The following is a 17,007-nucleotide window of genomic DNA, read 5'->3' as shown; positions in this document are numbered from 1 at the left end:
CGAATGAGGGACATGTTGATATTTCACCCTTAACATTAGACAGAGTGCAACTCAATGCCCTTTGGCACAGAAAAACAGAAGAAAAAAATACCCAAATGCCATCGTATGAGGCTTATTCTGTCATTTTGTTTCCACACGGGAATTGAGTCTCCCTATTGGTTGACACATAGTTGGCATTAAAGAATTGTATGCTAAATCACTGGTGCAGATCCCTGCGGAAGGTAAACAGTGTATAAATTTAATGACAAATCTTTATTGCATTTCTTCTGAGTCCTATTCAACAGTTTCTTCTCTCCAGTTTTGTTCACGGTAGGAATTCTGAGGTCGAATTTTGTTGTTAGTTCTGAAGAATCATTTTATACAGATTTATTACTTTTTTTTTGTGCCTTTTGCCTTTTGATGATAATTAGGAACAATTTATTGGTGGTATTGAAATAAAAAGCTGCATTTATTTGATTAAACAATAAAAATAATAATATTGTGAAATATTTGTACAATTTAAAAACACTGTTTCCTATTCAAATATATTTTACAATCTAATTTATTATGTGATGCAAAGATGAAGTTTCAGCATCATTACTCCTGTTTAAAGTGTCACATGATCCTTCAGAAATCAATATAATATTCTGATTTGGTGCACAAAAAACTTTCGATAGTATTAAAAATGTTGAATATGGTTGTGCTGCTTAAGATTTATTTATTTATATTTTGAAAAACAAGATTGTTTAAGGATTCTTTTATGAATAGAAGGTTCAAAATAATTATTTGCATATTTATAATAGAAATGTATTGTAACTATGCAAAAGTCATGATTAATTATAGCAGTACTATTTTATAAAGTGTTACAAGCAACTTCCAAAATCATAATTCCGTGCATGAAACTTTTTAATTCAGATCGAGGTGCAATTTATCATCAGATTATTTATATAACAGAACTGATAAAATTAAAATCACCTTGCTAAACTGGAAGAGGCAACCAGTTTATAAAATGACTAATGTGTAGTTAATTGTTGTTAATTGGCTTGTAGCAAACACTCTTCAACTACAGCGATTTACACTAAATTGACTACAGGATATGTGTAACTCAAAGCCAGAACGGTGAGCAAAAATCAATTCAGGAACTCTCCAGTTCCTTGGGAAAAAGCCAACAGCTCTTATGTGTTTGACCATTAAGTGACCACCACACCGATCACACCCTGCTATGATTTAATTCACTCACTGTTTGTTTCTAAAGCTAAATCTAGAATAGCATTCCCTCTTATTGTTGTAATTTATTCACACCTTTCTCTTTCTGTCACTGCACAGACAATGACTCGGCTACAGGTTTGTGGCAGTGTGACTGGTTTCTGCTTTAGCTTGTATTCTTCTGTTCAGAAAGTGTGAGGAACAGGGAAAAATGTAACAAAGAGGGAGTGTCTCCTTTTGCCAACTCTAAGGCCACACTCACGCTGTTACTCAGAGAGTATCTCTCTTTCACATTCACAAACGCATTTTTTTCCCCCACTGGTCCACAAAAATTGGCAGTGACAAATAAATAATAATGCATTTAATAAATATGCTTAATAAAATACAACAATGATAATAATAATAATAATAATGGTACTTAAAATTATATTGTAAGTAATAATAAGTAATAATAAACATGCTTGCTATATTATTGTAATTATTTAAAAGCATTTTTTTAAAGATATTTCAAAGTATTATTTTTCTACATACAGTACACACTACTGGTTAAAATATTGGAATAATAAAAAAAATTTAAAATATGATTTTGCAGACTAAGTCTGCATTTGTTTGATCACAAATAAAGTAAAACCATTAACATTGTAAAATATTATTGCAATTTAAAATGACCTTTTATTTATTTTAATTAAATTTAAAATGTAATTTATTTATGTGATGCAAAACTACATTTTCAGCAGCTATTAGTCTTCACATAATCCTTGATGCGGAAAATTCAGCTTTGTCATCACAGGAATAAATTACATTTTAAAATATATTCAAATATATTTTTTTTATTTAAATTGAAGTAATATTTCTCAAAATTACTGTTTTTTATTGTATTCTGATGAAGAAAATACAGACTTCTTCCATAAAATCAATAAAATATTCCAAACTTTTAACCAGTAATGAAACCAAAAGTATATAATATTTATCGATTTCTAATAGTGTAAAGTAACCGTTTTAAGTCTTACATGTGATAACGGCAATATAATCTTAAATTACAAATGACTTTTGTGTAAATCGAGACCATTCAACTCTTTACTTGTGGGGATCTGGCATAAATATGCAATGGCCCTTTAAAACAGAAATTTTGACACTTTCCCTTTAAGAGGCCCTGCCAATCAAACACCCACCCACAGTTAGTCAATGCTGAGGTAGATGCCAAACAGTGTGGCTTAAACTAACAAATCTTCCAGGTGGATTTTATACAGTAGAAGAAACATATCTCTTCAGGAATGGGTTTGATTGAATTTTTTTATGTCCACCTGGGTGCTTTTGGAATTTGTGGAAGGCCTTTTTATATGTGTGCTGGATGTACTGTATGAATTGTGTATATTTGTCTATATACAAATACAATATTAGGCATCTTTAATCTTGTTATTTGAAGCTCTGGCCAGTTTGGTGGATTACGTGAGTTTTTACAATGATTGATTTGTTGATGGACTTGTTGTCTTCGCTGATGAGCTTTTGATTTGACTTTGACACATGTGTTGAATCTATTTGTGTGAACCTATGGAATTTTTCTTTTGTTCAATTGATTTTTCAGAGAGTTTTTTTTTTTTTTTTATTGAATGCTTATAAAACTGTCTTTCAAAAGCCTGAGCTAGTTAGCCGCTACCAATGTTACCACCTCTGTGCACATCTTGGACTCAAAGTAAACGAGAAGACATCATGAAGATGGATGACTGTACAGTACAGTACACATGGATGTTTTTCTCTCTCAAGTTTCCTCATTGCGTCACCAGCAGAGCAGTCTTTAGTTTTTGCTCCTTGAGCCATCTGTTGCTCCAACTGTTGCTTTCCCTTCTTTAGTGAGAAAGATAAAGAGATGTGGAAAAGACGTCACTCTCAGAGCCCGTGTACATCTGTCTTGTGTAGTCTTAACACAAGTTCACAGCACTACATACAGATGTAAATGGGCCCAAAACATTTTGAGATCTGATTATTCAAACTATATTGGTAGGTAATTTGTGTTGCATCAGATAAATAGATTCCCATGCATAAGCCAATTAAGCCATTTTTATGCTAAAATATGCTTAGGACTTATAAGAAAAGTAAAGCTTGAATGACCCACCGAGGTCTTGCATTTCCCAGTTTAGCTTCTTTATCCTTGCTTCATTTTGCTGAGGTGGCATAATATGCACACTGTGCCATTAAACCTTATTATTGAAGAGCACACCCCTATTTAAACCTTAGCTTAAGGTTCTGTTTGATTAAAAGTGCCTTGAAATTCTACACAGAAGAGTTTCAATATGTGACATCATATGGTGATGAAAACATGAGTAATCAGATAAATGTCACAAACATCACATTGGAACACATCAGAGCACTGCATTCTTGATTTTAAGTAGACTTATTTTGTCTCTAATTAATTCTATTATGTAATTTCTGCTTCAGATTTATGGTACATGTTTGTGTATGTTAGAATTTTATGGGTTGTAGCGTATGAATGATGGCACCATAGTGACAATTGATGCTAGTTTTATCAATTTGAAAAATCCTGAGCTAACCTATGGAATTCATAATCAAAACTTTGATTTGAATCGAAACTGAAGCTCCTTAAAGAGTGTTTAGTGTTTGTATTAAATTGAATAATAGGTGTATTTGTAGGCACATTTTATCACCCACATTAAGATGCAACACGATATGTGAACGTATATTTAATCGCAACCCTATGGAGCTAACCAGCCAAAAACCATACCAAATTTTGCATGTTTAGAAATGCCTTTCAGAGACCATTTGTTTCTTACTCTGGAGTTGTCAACAAAAACTTGCTTAATCATTCATCAGCATGTTCATTAATTACCTGCTGAATTCTAAACAGAATAATAGAGCAAGATAAAAGTGACATGTTGTGTTTGTGACAGAACACAAACATCTCTATAGTGCTGGGTTTATTCCAGTGTCAGCTCCAGGCCAAGACATCTTAGCATCTTTATATCTGTTCTTAATGGAACAGGGGCATCACTTTTATGCCATTGCCCTCTGCAGATTCCCAAATGGCTTCGATATCTCTCTCCAAAGTTTGACTTGTTTGTGTAGGACAGGATGAGATTAACCAGCCAGCTCCTCTTTAATTATCCGGATGATGCCATCGTGGCATGACTGCAAACAACGAGATACGCAATGCATCCCTAAATAATGTTGTTAATTTGGCGCTATATTTATATTACAACACAAACTTAAAACTTGTCAGATTCATCAAAGCATCTTCAAACCAAAGCTGTCAACTTTTGGACTGTGAAGTGATTTACACATGCTGAAATTGGATTTTTCATACCTGTGAGGCTGTTTTAGATCCAAAGTCCACAGGTAGCACTCTATTCACAATCTTTATGAAACGTATCCTGACAACGTGAATAAAGTTCATGCTTTTTTCTTCCTGTCCTCTCTCCACATAATGCTGAGCAAAGCATAGCTCCAGGAAAAATACCGCAGCGATTCAGAATAAACATTATGCTTTTTTGACTTGGTGATGCTCAAATTGCATCTTTCTGAAGCAACTGTTTATCTTTTTAGAGTTTTTCGACTGGGTGTAGGCAAGACTGAATGGGAAACTTCAATATACAGTATTATGTACACTGTGTACACTACTATTCAAAAGTTTGGGTTCAGTGTTTTTCAGAAGAAACTGATAGATTTATGTGTTATTCACAAAAATTTGTCTTGAGTAAACTTTTATCTTAAGTACATGGAGTATTAAGAACAGAACAAATTCTTGACTTAAATTGGTTTGTTTCTTCAGTTTTTTTCTTTTCTTTTCTTTTTTTTTTAGCAGTTTTGCAAATAGTGCTTGACAGAAAAGCCACAAGCCACACAAAGAATAATGATATTTACTCGTTGTGAGTCCACGCTCACTTTAAGATGGAATTAATCACAGATGTCTTAGGTGCAGTACAGTTTTTTCCCCTTTCTCTCTCTTTTTTTTCTTCTTTCTTCCTTTTTACACCCTCCACCAGCTCCCTTAACACTTCTTCAAAACACTGGCACACATCAACTTGAGAAATGCCACCCTATTTCCTTTCTGGCAGGGCTCATGGCTGAGCAGATGGCATGTGGATGTCAAGCACTTCCACTCCAATGTATTTATTACCATGCGTCCCCATGATGGCCAAAAAAAAAAAAAAAAAAAAGGCTATCTGAACCCATCCATTCTGCCAGTCGAGGACTAGAAATGTGTCTTGAGTTTGTGTGTTTGTGTATGAAAAGATCACCGAGTTGTCAGATTTGAGGGACGACACTCAGCACCCCAGGCGACAGCCTTCATCTACTTCTCATCACCGGTGACATCACCTTCTTGTGTGGCTAATGCTAAACAGCACAGCTGAGGCGCATCGAAGAGGAGGCCCCGTATATTGTGCAGCCCTCCTTTTGGCTGTTGATCTGAGTGGGGCAATTATCCTGATAGTGTCTAAGGCACCAGTAATGAATAACTGAGGACAGAAAAATGGAGTGTCCATAATTGTGACCGCAGTCTTGGTCTGTGGCATTAGAACTGAAAAAATCTGAACAGGTGTTTGATTTGGAGAACTGTAGTCCAGAGGGGACAGTGATTCTCTAGAGTTTCTAGGGCTGTAACAGGTTTATTTCTGGTGTGGCCAGAGATGGAACAAAGAATTCAGGTGGGAGAAGACTTAACCGGAAAGCACACACACACTGAAAGGGTACTACACTTAAAGGAACAGGTCACCCAAAAATGAAAATTATTAGCATTTGCCTAGCATCATGTTATTCTAAGTTATACAGGTTTGGAATGATATAACAGGGTGTAAATTGTGAGGGATTTTGCATTATTTGGTGAACTATTCCTTGCAACATGGGCACATAATCAAAAATGCATGCTCATTCATGTTCTACGTGCTTTCAACTTCCTGTCTGATTCTCTATCTGTTCTTGTCTCTCACGGTATACTTTTGTCTTTTCTCCCTTGGTTTTCTCTCTTCCCTTCACAAATAAAAGAAAAACACTCCCACAAAAACCTCTGGCAACTCCTGGCTGTGCATCGATCCTAGCTTGTGTGGTTTGCGAAAATAGATTTGTAACAGTCTTATCTCTGTTCACATGTTTGCAAGTTTAGACTTACAGATTGTAACCTTGTGTGCCAGTACCCTTCAACATTACTGATGATGTTTGAACTCTAAGGTTAATAAAAGTCTAAACAAAGTCAACTCCATCCAGTATCCAAGACAGCAAGGCTTTCACACAGAACTATTGCTGTCTTGAACTCTCAGTCTCAGATAACCAGAGTCCATTTGCAGCACCCAACCTTCTGAACAAGTGCAATGAGAGGGAAACACAATCTTTGCATCAGCAAATCATCAATAGCCCTTATGTTTTGAAGTCCACTTTACAGGTAATGATGGACCCTACAATCCACTCACCAACTGTCAAGAATGAAGGCCAAAGCTTCTCCTGACCTTCAGAAGATCTTGGAAAAACTCCACCCTTATTTCTGCCTGTCCCCTGTCTTCATTCTGGTGGGGCAGTCATGACCTAATGGTTACAGAGTCGGACTTGTAACCCGGAGGTTGCAGATTCGAGTCTCAGGTCCAGCAGAAATTGTAGATGGGGGGAGTGGATAACCAGTACTCTCTTCCACCTTCAATACCACGACTGTGGTGAGACCCTTGAGCAAGGCACCAAACCCCCAACTGCTCCCTGTGCACTGCAGCAATATGGCTGCCCACTGCTCCGGGTGTGTGTTCACGATGTGTGTGTGTGTGTGTGTGTGTGTGTGTGTGTGTGTGTGTGTGTGTGTGTGTGTGTGTGTGTGTGTGTGTGTGTGTGTGTTCACTACTGTGTGTATGCACTTGGATGGGTTAAATGCAGGGCCCCAAATCCGAGTATAGGTCACTGTAATGTACTTCACTTCACTTCACTTCACTTCACTTCACTTCACTTCACTTCACTTCACTTGTTCGACTACGCTACACCACTCCTAAAAAAGAAAGGAACTGCTGTAACTACATAGTATCTCTTGGGAACTTCCTAAAAGTAGTCACTTTCTCTATCTGCTGTGGAGAACCAAAAGGGACAGAGGAGGAGAAGGCAAACTCAAAGCCAGGAAAGGGGAGGAAAAACGAGGCCACTTGAATACAACTCAATCAATATGTCATATGTCCTGAGAGACTATTGTGGCAACAGTGTCAGTCACAAACCAAGTCAGAGTTTTTCCTAGAATTCTCTTCAGCTGAGTGTGTTTTTTTTTTTTAAGGAGCTAGTCTTTCACCGCGAGTGTTGACCTTTGGTGTGGATGTGTGTGTCTTTGAATGTCTCATCTTTCTGTTTCCTACTGGATCCGAACTTTTGCTCTATTGATCTGTTCTCCAGACATTCATTTATTCCTCTGAAAGTTGTTTTGCTTTGCAGTCAAATGGATGTGTTTAATGGAGCTCCTGATGTAGTACGCATTTGTGCAAGTACTCCAGCTGTGGGAAGGTAGGGGATGAGTTGGTGTTGGTGATAGTGGGAATTTAAGAATGGGGACTGAAGCCACCTGAAGACCTTTTTTTCAATCCGTGAACAAAAGCCAGTGAAGCAAACCACTGACTCCTATTAAACTGCTATTAAATCGAAGCTCAATGTGTTCCACTTTCAATTTGTCTGTGAAGGACATTTTTGCACTCTCACTTTAACTCACCAACTGAAGTGACTGTCTCCACTTCCAATTCACAAAGGAAAAGGCTGACAGCTCTCGGATTGGCGGAAGTAGAGAGGTTAAATTGTTTTTCTTTCTTTGCTAAACAAATGGATCAATTACATCAGCAGCTCCCCAGGTTTCCGGGTCTGGGAGGGTTCGGTTGGTTGAACAGATTCGGAGTTGAGCCCACAATGCTCTGGGAAATTAGTATTTAGAGCACCAGTCTGGGTATTCTTGAATTGGCAAGCTCATTCTGGAACATTGGCAGAAGCATTAGGACAAGAACATAATGCTCCATCATAGCTTGCATCGTGACACAAGAAGATCACAATATAAGCTGGCAACTGAACTATGGCTGGGGAATGTGTCAAGGCTGCTTATTTGATGAAATGAAATGAGATGAGCTACACGGATAAGACGAGCTGAGTCATTTGATTGCTTGCATTTCACTTTCTTTGGACTCCAGTCTTTATTACTAGTCACAAGTTTTTGAGTCTAAGAGGACTCCTAGTAAATGCACTGCATCTACAAGTCATACATTTGAGGTACTTAATGATTATGTGGCCTAACCTGAATCTTCTTGTTTTTGTCTTAATTGAAACTCAAACGTATAGTTTGGTGGGTGCAGGTGATAAACCTGCTGTGAATTGCTATCCAAGACATTGTCCTCTTTGCATATTATTATTCAATTGGTGCAGCTTGTTTTATTGCTTGAAACATTGATGTGTGACTGGTTCATGTTCAAAGGCTTTGCAATAGCAAAGGTGAATTTCTGAGCGGCTTCAGTTGCAATGTTAATGTTGCAAAGGACAGTTTAAATGCAGTGCTCAGTGTTGAAAATTCTCAATGCATATTAACACTAATGAATAAGCACATACACCTTTTCTTTTGGCTTCACTTGAAGATGAACGTTTATAACATCAGCCATAATTTCACATCCACTGCTAAATGCGCAAGTTGTCAGAGTCACACATCTATCATTAAAATATGCTTTTTGTCCAAGATTTAACCATTAATATTACTGATTTTGTATGAACAAACTATTTAGAAAATCAGCAACTTGCCTCACATGGAGAGGTCAGTTATCTTTAGATCATGTTAATTGGAAGAATTCTTCTTTTCCTTGTGTGTGTGATTTAAAGTACTAAATCCTTTTACTTAATTTCTAACAGGCTAGGATGACGAATTGAATGACCTCCCTTCTTCTGCCTCTAATCAACTCTTGATTAATCAATTTCTAATCGATGCTGATGGATGAACTGTCTTGATGTATTATTTAGCAGGCAGAGGGGGCTTCCCCCTGAGTCTAGTGGTTGATGCTTTAGAATGACAAGCGAGTAATGCCAGACAGAGGTCATTAATGTGTATTTCACTTCAAAAGTAGAGATGTGCCAACAAGATGGAGCTCTTTGAGTTTCATGAAAGTTCGAATTAGAGTGCAGTTTGATCCAGGCTTTAGGAGATAGGCCACTTTGGCTCAGCGGAGTTGTTTGAGCTTCTCTGGAGAGTTTTCCTCTGTAACATCTCTGTAATGTGGTGTTCAGCATAGTTATGGACTGAATGCTTTATTAGAAAGACATGTTATACAGTTAAGTTCAAGCAAAAATAAAAACGGTCCTTTACTCACCTTCATGGATTTGAGTGTCATGTCTATTCAATTGCATCTCATGAATCTCAGAAGTTGATTTCAGAACATCAAGAATGTCATACTACTTAGGTTTTTCTTTCTTTCAGCCACCAGTCACTGTAATAGGAATTCTGCCAAAAAAGCCTTGGTAACTTATTGTTCAAGTTGACTAATTAGAGCAGCAAGCACATGATGAGAGCCTTTAAGCCAAGGGAGAATGGGTTGACAAGAGGTGTTCTCAAAAGGTACAGAACTGCGAGAGAGAGAGAGAGAGAGAGAGAGAGAGAGATGCTTGATGAGGCCCTCTGTTGTTTGTTTCCCATAATGCACAGTGCAAACTCTCCTGGAATACCTAATCAGCTAACACGCTTCAGCTACGAATGTGGAGAGTTATAAACTAATGAGCTAACCTTCACACATTTGACCTCACACTGGAACTGACTTTTTTTCCCTCTCTTTCTCATCATGGCAAAAATTCCAGCATCATTTGAAGTTTTGGCTGTTTTCTTGAAGCATTCATGGTGTAATGTCAGGACAAAAATCTGAAACGGACAAAGAACATGAAAAACATTTTTGTACAGAGTCTTAAAGGACACAGAATGGGTTTGTCTTGCTCTTTAGAAATAGGAATCGATGTACTATGTAGACATAGTCTTGTTCACAGCACAATGCTTCCCTTTACTGTCCACCTAGACAATTTGTTGAAAGCTACAATGAGTCATATGCATGTTATGACATCACTACCATATGGATATCGACATATGACCGCCCCATTGATATATTACAGTCTATTTGGTTTTCAGCAGCTTGGCTCAATCTGAAGGGCATTGTAAATTATGTTAAAAGTTTTAACATGCAAAGATGTTAGCCAGTCAAAACCAGGATTATTTACATAAGGTAAAGGTACAGTAACAAAAAAAGTTATATTTAATTCTTAGGTTTAGAGAGAGAGAGAGATAGAGAGTGAAAATAATTCTGACTGTTTTTGGTGTGGAAAAAAGAAAAGTTTGACTATCTAAAGGGGAACAATGAAAATGCAATAAAAGCACTAAATATAGCCAATTTAATATAAAAACCATCTTTAAGTGTAAATTGAATAGTTACTTGAAAACGTTGCACAGTTTTTTAAGACATATACCTACAATGTCGAGAATTTCCAGCCCTTCATTTTTCTTACAGCAGAAGAGAAAAGGATGGTTATATTAAGTCAACAAGCAAATACATTTAAAGGGATAGTTCACCCAAAAATAGGAATATGAATTTCTTTCTTCTGCTGTACACAAAGGAAGATATTTTGAAGAATGTTGGTAACCACACAATTTTTAGTCTATATTGACTAGAGTAAGAGACAGAGTAATTCCCCTACTAGGGAAGTCAGTGGAGATTTAATTTCCATATTCTTCAAAATATCTTCCCTTATGTCCAGCAGAAGAAACAAGGATGAGTAAATGTGAACTATCCCTTAAGGTACATTTTTGCAACTTATTTACCACTAAAGGGTGCATATTAGTACCTTTTGGAAAGGTACTGCCAGTGATAGTTTTGTATCTTTTTCTGGGAATGCAAAGTATAATAAATGGCCCAACATATAAGAGAGTGCAGCAACAAAATTTGCTTGACCTTGAGTAGAAGCAACATCCCTTTTAAGTCAAATCAGTGCACTTGGTAGCAATCTGGGTAACTTCTTGCTAAGAAAAGGGTAACATCTTTTTCAAAATTTTGACAATTTATTTTAGATTGTGAAATCATTTCTTATATACTTACTATATTTCTTAAGATCAAACACCAATCTGCACATCATTAGTCTATGATCTTATATTCTACAGCCACAAGGCTAGATTGGGTTTGACCATTCAGTTCCTTCCTTTTTTTTCTTTTCTTCTGTCTCTTCTTTTAATCCTGATACAGAGGTTGCATGAGTCTTGAGGTGGTTGGAGAGTAGCAGATATTGATTCTTTCCTGTCAGGACTTATATAGGACCAGTATAGCCCATTTAAATATAGCCCATTTAGGTTTGGCGTTGCCCGACACAAAAGATTTTAAAGAAACAGTTTAAAATTAAAAACACCCTCATGACATTCCAAACTTGTATCACTTTATCACTTTCTTCTTTTGAACCAAAAAAAAAAGGGATAAACAGACTGACATTTAAGTCATTTGTCATTTATGCTGTTAGACCCTTTTTGGTTTTAAATCACAGGGCTTTATGTGAACTGCATTCGTTCTTGCACTGTGATTATTCAGACGCTATATGATAAATAAAAGAAGAACTATTCTAGACAGAAGGTTATTGATGATATAAAACCTCAGAACTAAGAGCTTGTCTCATCAATCAGGCATGGAAGCAATTAAGTACACTAAGATACCACTAGTAACAGGGACAATATGCATTACAGTCAAGAGTCAGATGTTATTTACACATCCGTTTAAGAGATATAATTCTATTAAAAATCATTTTAAGTGTGCATTTACAGAGTCATTGCGTGTTATTACTATGCTAATGGAAAAAATGTATTCATATATGCAGGAGAAACACATTTTTTCTGTAATAATGCAAGTCTTTACTGTCACTTTTGGTCAATTTTAAATGATTAAAAAATATATATTTTAAAAACTTACAAAATATATTTCTTTATTTCTCATTTTCTTTGAATATTTTTTCCCCCACTGAATTATTGACGTTTATGAAAAGAATGAATGATGTTTGATTTGTAAAGAGTCAAATCTTTAAAAAAAAAATAGTTTGATCCAGTACATAAAATCTGTCTGAATCATTTATTCATAAATCAGACTGATGTTCGATAAAAAGATGTAATCATATAGATTTGAAACAACATGAGGGTGGGTGAATATACATATTTTCATAAAACAGTCTTTTAAGGTGTGTTACACAAAAGGTAATGACACAGAGGGGTAAAAAACCTATGTATTAATAATTCTGAAACATGGCTAAATCACTGTTTCTGTCTTTTGAATGATAGGAAGTTAAAACTCATCAATATAAATAAGATCAAATGTATAATTGTTTTCCCAACTTGGAGGGAAATAAAGACTTCAATGCAACACGCACTGAAGAGAGACGTTAACTACAGCAGAAATAAGATGATAGTTATCTCGAAAACTTCAAACAGACGTGAGTGATGAGAGGGAGGAACGACGTTCCTGACTAGCAGAATGAGAAGGTGACGTGAAGAGGCAATTAAGGAAGGAACGGAATCGTGAGTCTAGTTATTATTTTGCCCTCCCTGAAGAGGCAGGTGCATCTGCAAAAAAAAAAAAAAAAAAAAAAAAAAATGTGCAAGTGACTGAGTGGGCTTTTGAAAACCTCGACATCCGACCGACGGCTCGACTAGCACTTACACTTTCACCATCAGTGGATGTGACAAATTAAACAGGCCCGTTGAAGGGCTCCTGGTTTTTTCTCCTGCCACAAGTGCAGTTATTTACGTTGGTGTGAGGAGTTCAAATGAAGCTGACAGTTAAGCAGATCAAATCCTCTGCGATTAACTGACTGCTCTCTGCCGTTTTTATTTTCATTTTCAAAAGGGAAAGTGTGAAGTTGAAAAGTCTTTTGGGATTGAATGGGCTCGCTTAGAAGAAACATGTTTATTTTTACACTTAAATATGAAATGTTTCCTCAAAGAGCTGGAATTCGTGATGTTTTCAAGATCTATGGTAACGATTGACTTCAAGATTATAGGAACAGTTCACCCAGAACTGTAATCATTTACTCGCACTCATGTTTAGCCCTAGACTTTCTTCAGTGGAACACAAAAGGAGATATTTAGTAGAATATACCTGCTTTTTATACAATGAAATGGTGACCACAGCTGTAGAGCAAGATTATTTGTGAATAATTACTTAATTTCAGTTCTTTCCTCAATGAATGTTCACAAGTTGATTTTTATAATGCTTTTCCTGCATTTTCAAACATAACCGCTCTTGGTCCCCATCCATTTTCATTGTTTATAATGAAAGCATTGCCTTCCACCATGCAGTCTTACATAGGCTGATTTATATATATATATATATATATATATATTTATTTATTTTCTTTCATTCATAAAGTCTTGTCTATGTCTACTTTCCATGTTACATAACCATTTTTTTTTTAGTAAGTATATTTATTTTTGTTTATTTGTTTATAATTACCAATGCTGAATAATGTGTTAGGTCCACAGAGCTACTTTTATGGCCAAACTGGCATATGCTAGTGTAAGATGAGGTCAAGTGGTTTTTCAATAGCATGTTCATTTATGCTTCAAAGGATAGACAGCTGAGACTGTCTGGCAAAATATATTGTCAAGGTTTTTATCAGAATCTTGTCAGACTTAGGCTTGTAAGTAAATGACTTTTCCTGTCAATATAAAGCACCGTCGGGCAAAAAAAACTGATGTTGGACCTTTGACAAAAGGAAGCAATTTATTAAATGCCACATAAACTGACTTGAGAGAAATAGCGTATTTATTTCAGAAAGGTTAAGTAATATTTCACACCTGTGTGTATCGTATTAGCCCCACACAACACATTTAGCACACAGGTGCATCTTGGGAAAATTAATTAAAATAACATCAAAGGACTCATAAATGTATAAGTTACAGTACTACAGTCCCAGAGCTGCCATTGTTGTGTTTCGCAGTGTTAAATGTTGGATGTGCACACATGGTTCATGTACGGGGGCCTGCATTGGAAACACGTAGGAAGTGAGAATGACAGATGGTTCTGTTCGTCCGCTCTGTCAAGCAGGCTTCAACCCCATGGCTCTGTGGCTCCATTCCTCTGTATCTCTCATGATGAGGAAAGATGGGGCAGGTCAGTGCTCTGACAGAGGGGAGAAATGTGAAACAGACACCTCCTGTGTCATATGTATGAGATAAAGACTACTGAGTTAGTGGGTGGAAATGGTGAGGCTTTGTAAATGATTGGGAGGAAAAGTTAGGAAGTAAGGAAGAACTTCTTTTTTTTTTAAACACCCGACTGGTTCTTAAAGAAAAGTATGAGTTGTTGCAGTATGAACAACTTAAATAACTGTTTATTTTCTAGTTTGTAAGGTCAACTTTCTATTTACTTTCTAATTGTGGTCTGCTCGTATATCAATCATTAACTTTGGCACATTATTAAAAAAAAAAAAACTAAATTATATACTACATTGTGATCAATATAAGACTTAAAAAATATTTTTGAAATTTCTGTTGCTTACCAAGGCTACCTTTATTTGATTAAAATAAACAAAAACAGTAATATTGTGAAAGATTATTACAAAACTAAATAACTGTTTTCTTTTTTAATATACTGCAAAATGTAATTTATTCCTCAGCATCATTACTCCAGTCTTCAGTGTCACATAATCCTTCAGAAATCATTTTAATATACAGATTTGCTGCTCAAGGAAACATTTATTATTAACAAAGGTGAAAACAGTTGTGCTGTCTGATATTTTTGGGAAAATTGTTACACTTTTTCCATCAGTTTAAATAGAAGGTAATGTTTATTTGAAATTGAAATCTTTTGTAACAATGTAGAGGTTTTTACTGTCACTTTTGATCAGTTTAATGCATTGCTGAATAAAAGTATTCATAAAAATATATTACTGTTATTATTAATATTGTAGTTGACAGTAAGATAAAGAATGTGTATTAAAGTAATTGACTGATTTACTTAGACAAATATGTATCGCATCTTTGATCTGGTGCTTTAAACTGCTTTTCTCCTGTTAATGAATGATATTTGAACCAATGTGCTGTTCTGAAGAATCTATAATGTAACATCAAGAACCTTTTTAATCTCCAAAGAACCATTAAGCCAAATGAAGAAGCCTACTGTATACAGCATAAAAGTGGATACATAAATAAAGTTTAAATCTGAACAAACTGCTTTGGTAACCCAGTTTGGCTTCTCTTTGAATACTTTTATGTTTTACACAAACCACATGTTTAGAAATAACTGGTTCTGTAGCTTCTGATCTCTAAAGAAGGATTTTTATTCTTTTCATGTTTCTCTGTAAATTAGATATGGTTTATTTCTGAAGGGGAAGTTCTTCTGCAAGATAACTTGCATCTAGTTTGTGTGCTGTTTTAACCAGGGCTTTTAACATGTTTGCTCATTTACCAGAATGCGGCCAAATTGAGGTAAGTTGGTGTAGGATGAAGCTTAAGTGATTCTACATCAAATATTTATTGTGTGACCACATTGGCGATTGTGGAGGAAACAAAGTGAGGCTTGATGTGCCTGCATTTAGCTGTGGTTATTTGTAACTACTTCATAATATTATTCCTCCATTTGTCTTAGTGGCCCACTGCATTAAAATGGGTCATATTGCATCATTTTCATTTTTAATAGCATTATTTTTCTGTATTAAACTATATTTATGTAAAACTCACACACTGAAACACTACTTCAGGTCAAGGACCCTTGGTGGATAGAGAACCTCTGTTACATATTGTATCAAACAGAGTGTTGCTGCTAATTCTGTCCTATAATAACATGGTGTTATATCAACATTTATGAATAAATACATATTTTTGTGTATATTAATTATTATTATTTACATTATACTGTGGGAGAGACAACAAAACATAAAATAAAATGATTTACTCCTTCTCAGGCCATCCAAGATCTAGATGAGTTTGTTTCTTCATCAGGACAGATTTGGAGAAATTTAGCATTACATCCCTTGCTCACCAATGGGTCTTCTGCAGTGAATGGGTGCCGTCAAACAGCTGATAAAACATCACAATAATTCAAGTAGACTTAATTAAAGTCAAGTAAATCAGTTAATGTAAATCTGCTTCTCACAAGCACATCAAGGTGTTTTAACAATAAAAAAATACTTAATTTTTTTAAATACTTAAATTTACTTCACAACTGGTAAAAAAGAAAAAAGAAAAAAAAAGTTTTATTTTGTATGAATATGGGTAGTATAAAGGAAAGTCAGATGTGTTAGATGTATCTGCTATGTTAAAACCTATCAACATATTTGTTTAGAACATTTAGGACCGTTTTCACTTGTAAATGGTGCTTAATCTGTGCATATTTCTCTCCTGAATCAGATGAGATGGCTTTCTTCTGGAGAAAGCAATATTATTGGATGGAGGACTCAAATCTGTTCCGATGGCCTTCAAGATGAATACATTTTCAGCAAAACTTCATTTTTGGGTGAACTATTCCTTTAATATTTGGATAAAGAATATTGTATTTAAAAATTATTATTATTATTATTTACAAAAGTTTGTTTGAGATTACAGTACATTCTGGAAAATGCGGGGTTGTTTCAACCCAACTTTGGGTCAAATATGGACTAACCCAACCGTTGGGTTAAATTTTTACATAAAATTTTTGACCCAAAAGTTTGGTTAGTCCAAATTTGACCCAAAGTTGGGTTGAAATAACCCAGCTATTTTTAAATAGCAGGCCTTGCTGAAGACACTTGCCATACAATGTAAGGGTGTTATTGAACCAGTTTAAAATTTAAATATGTAATTGAAATGTAATTTTTGTCTCTATGCTAGTTCAGCAC

Source organism: Cyprinus carpio, chromosome A25, assembly GCF_018340385.1.
Source record: "Cyprinus carpio isolate SPL01 chromosome A25, ASM1834038v1, whole genome shotgun sequence".
Taxonomy (NCBI): Eukaryota; Metazoa; Chordata; class Actinopteri; order Cypriniformes; family Cyprinidae; genus Cyprinus; species Cyprinus carpio.
Note: the sequence above shows the minus strand (reverse complement) of the source record.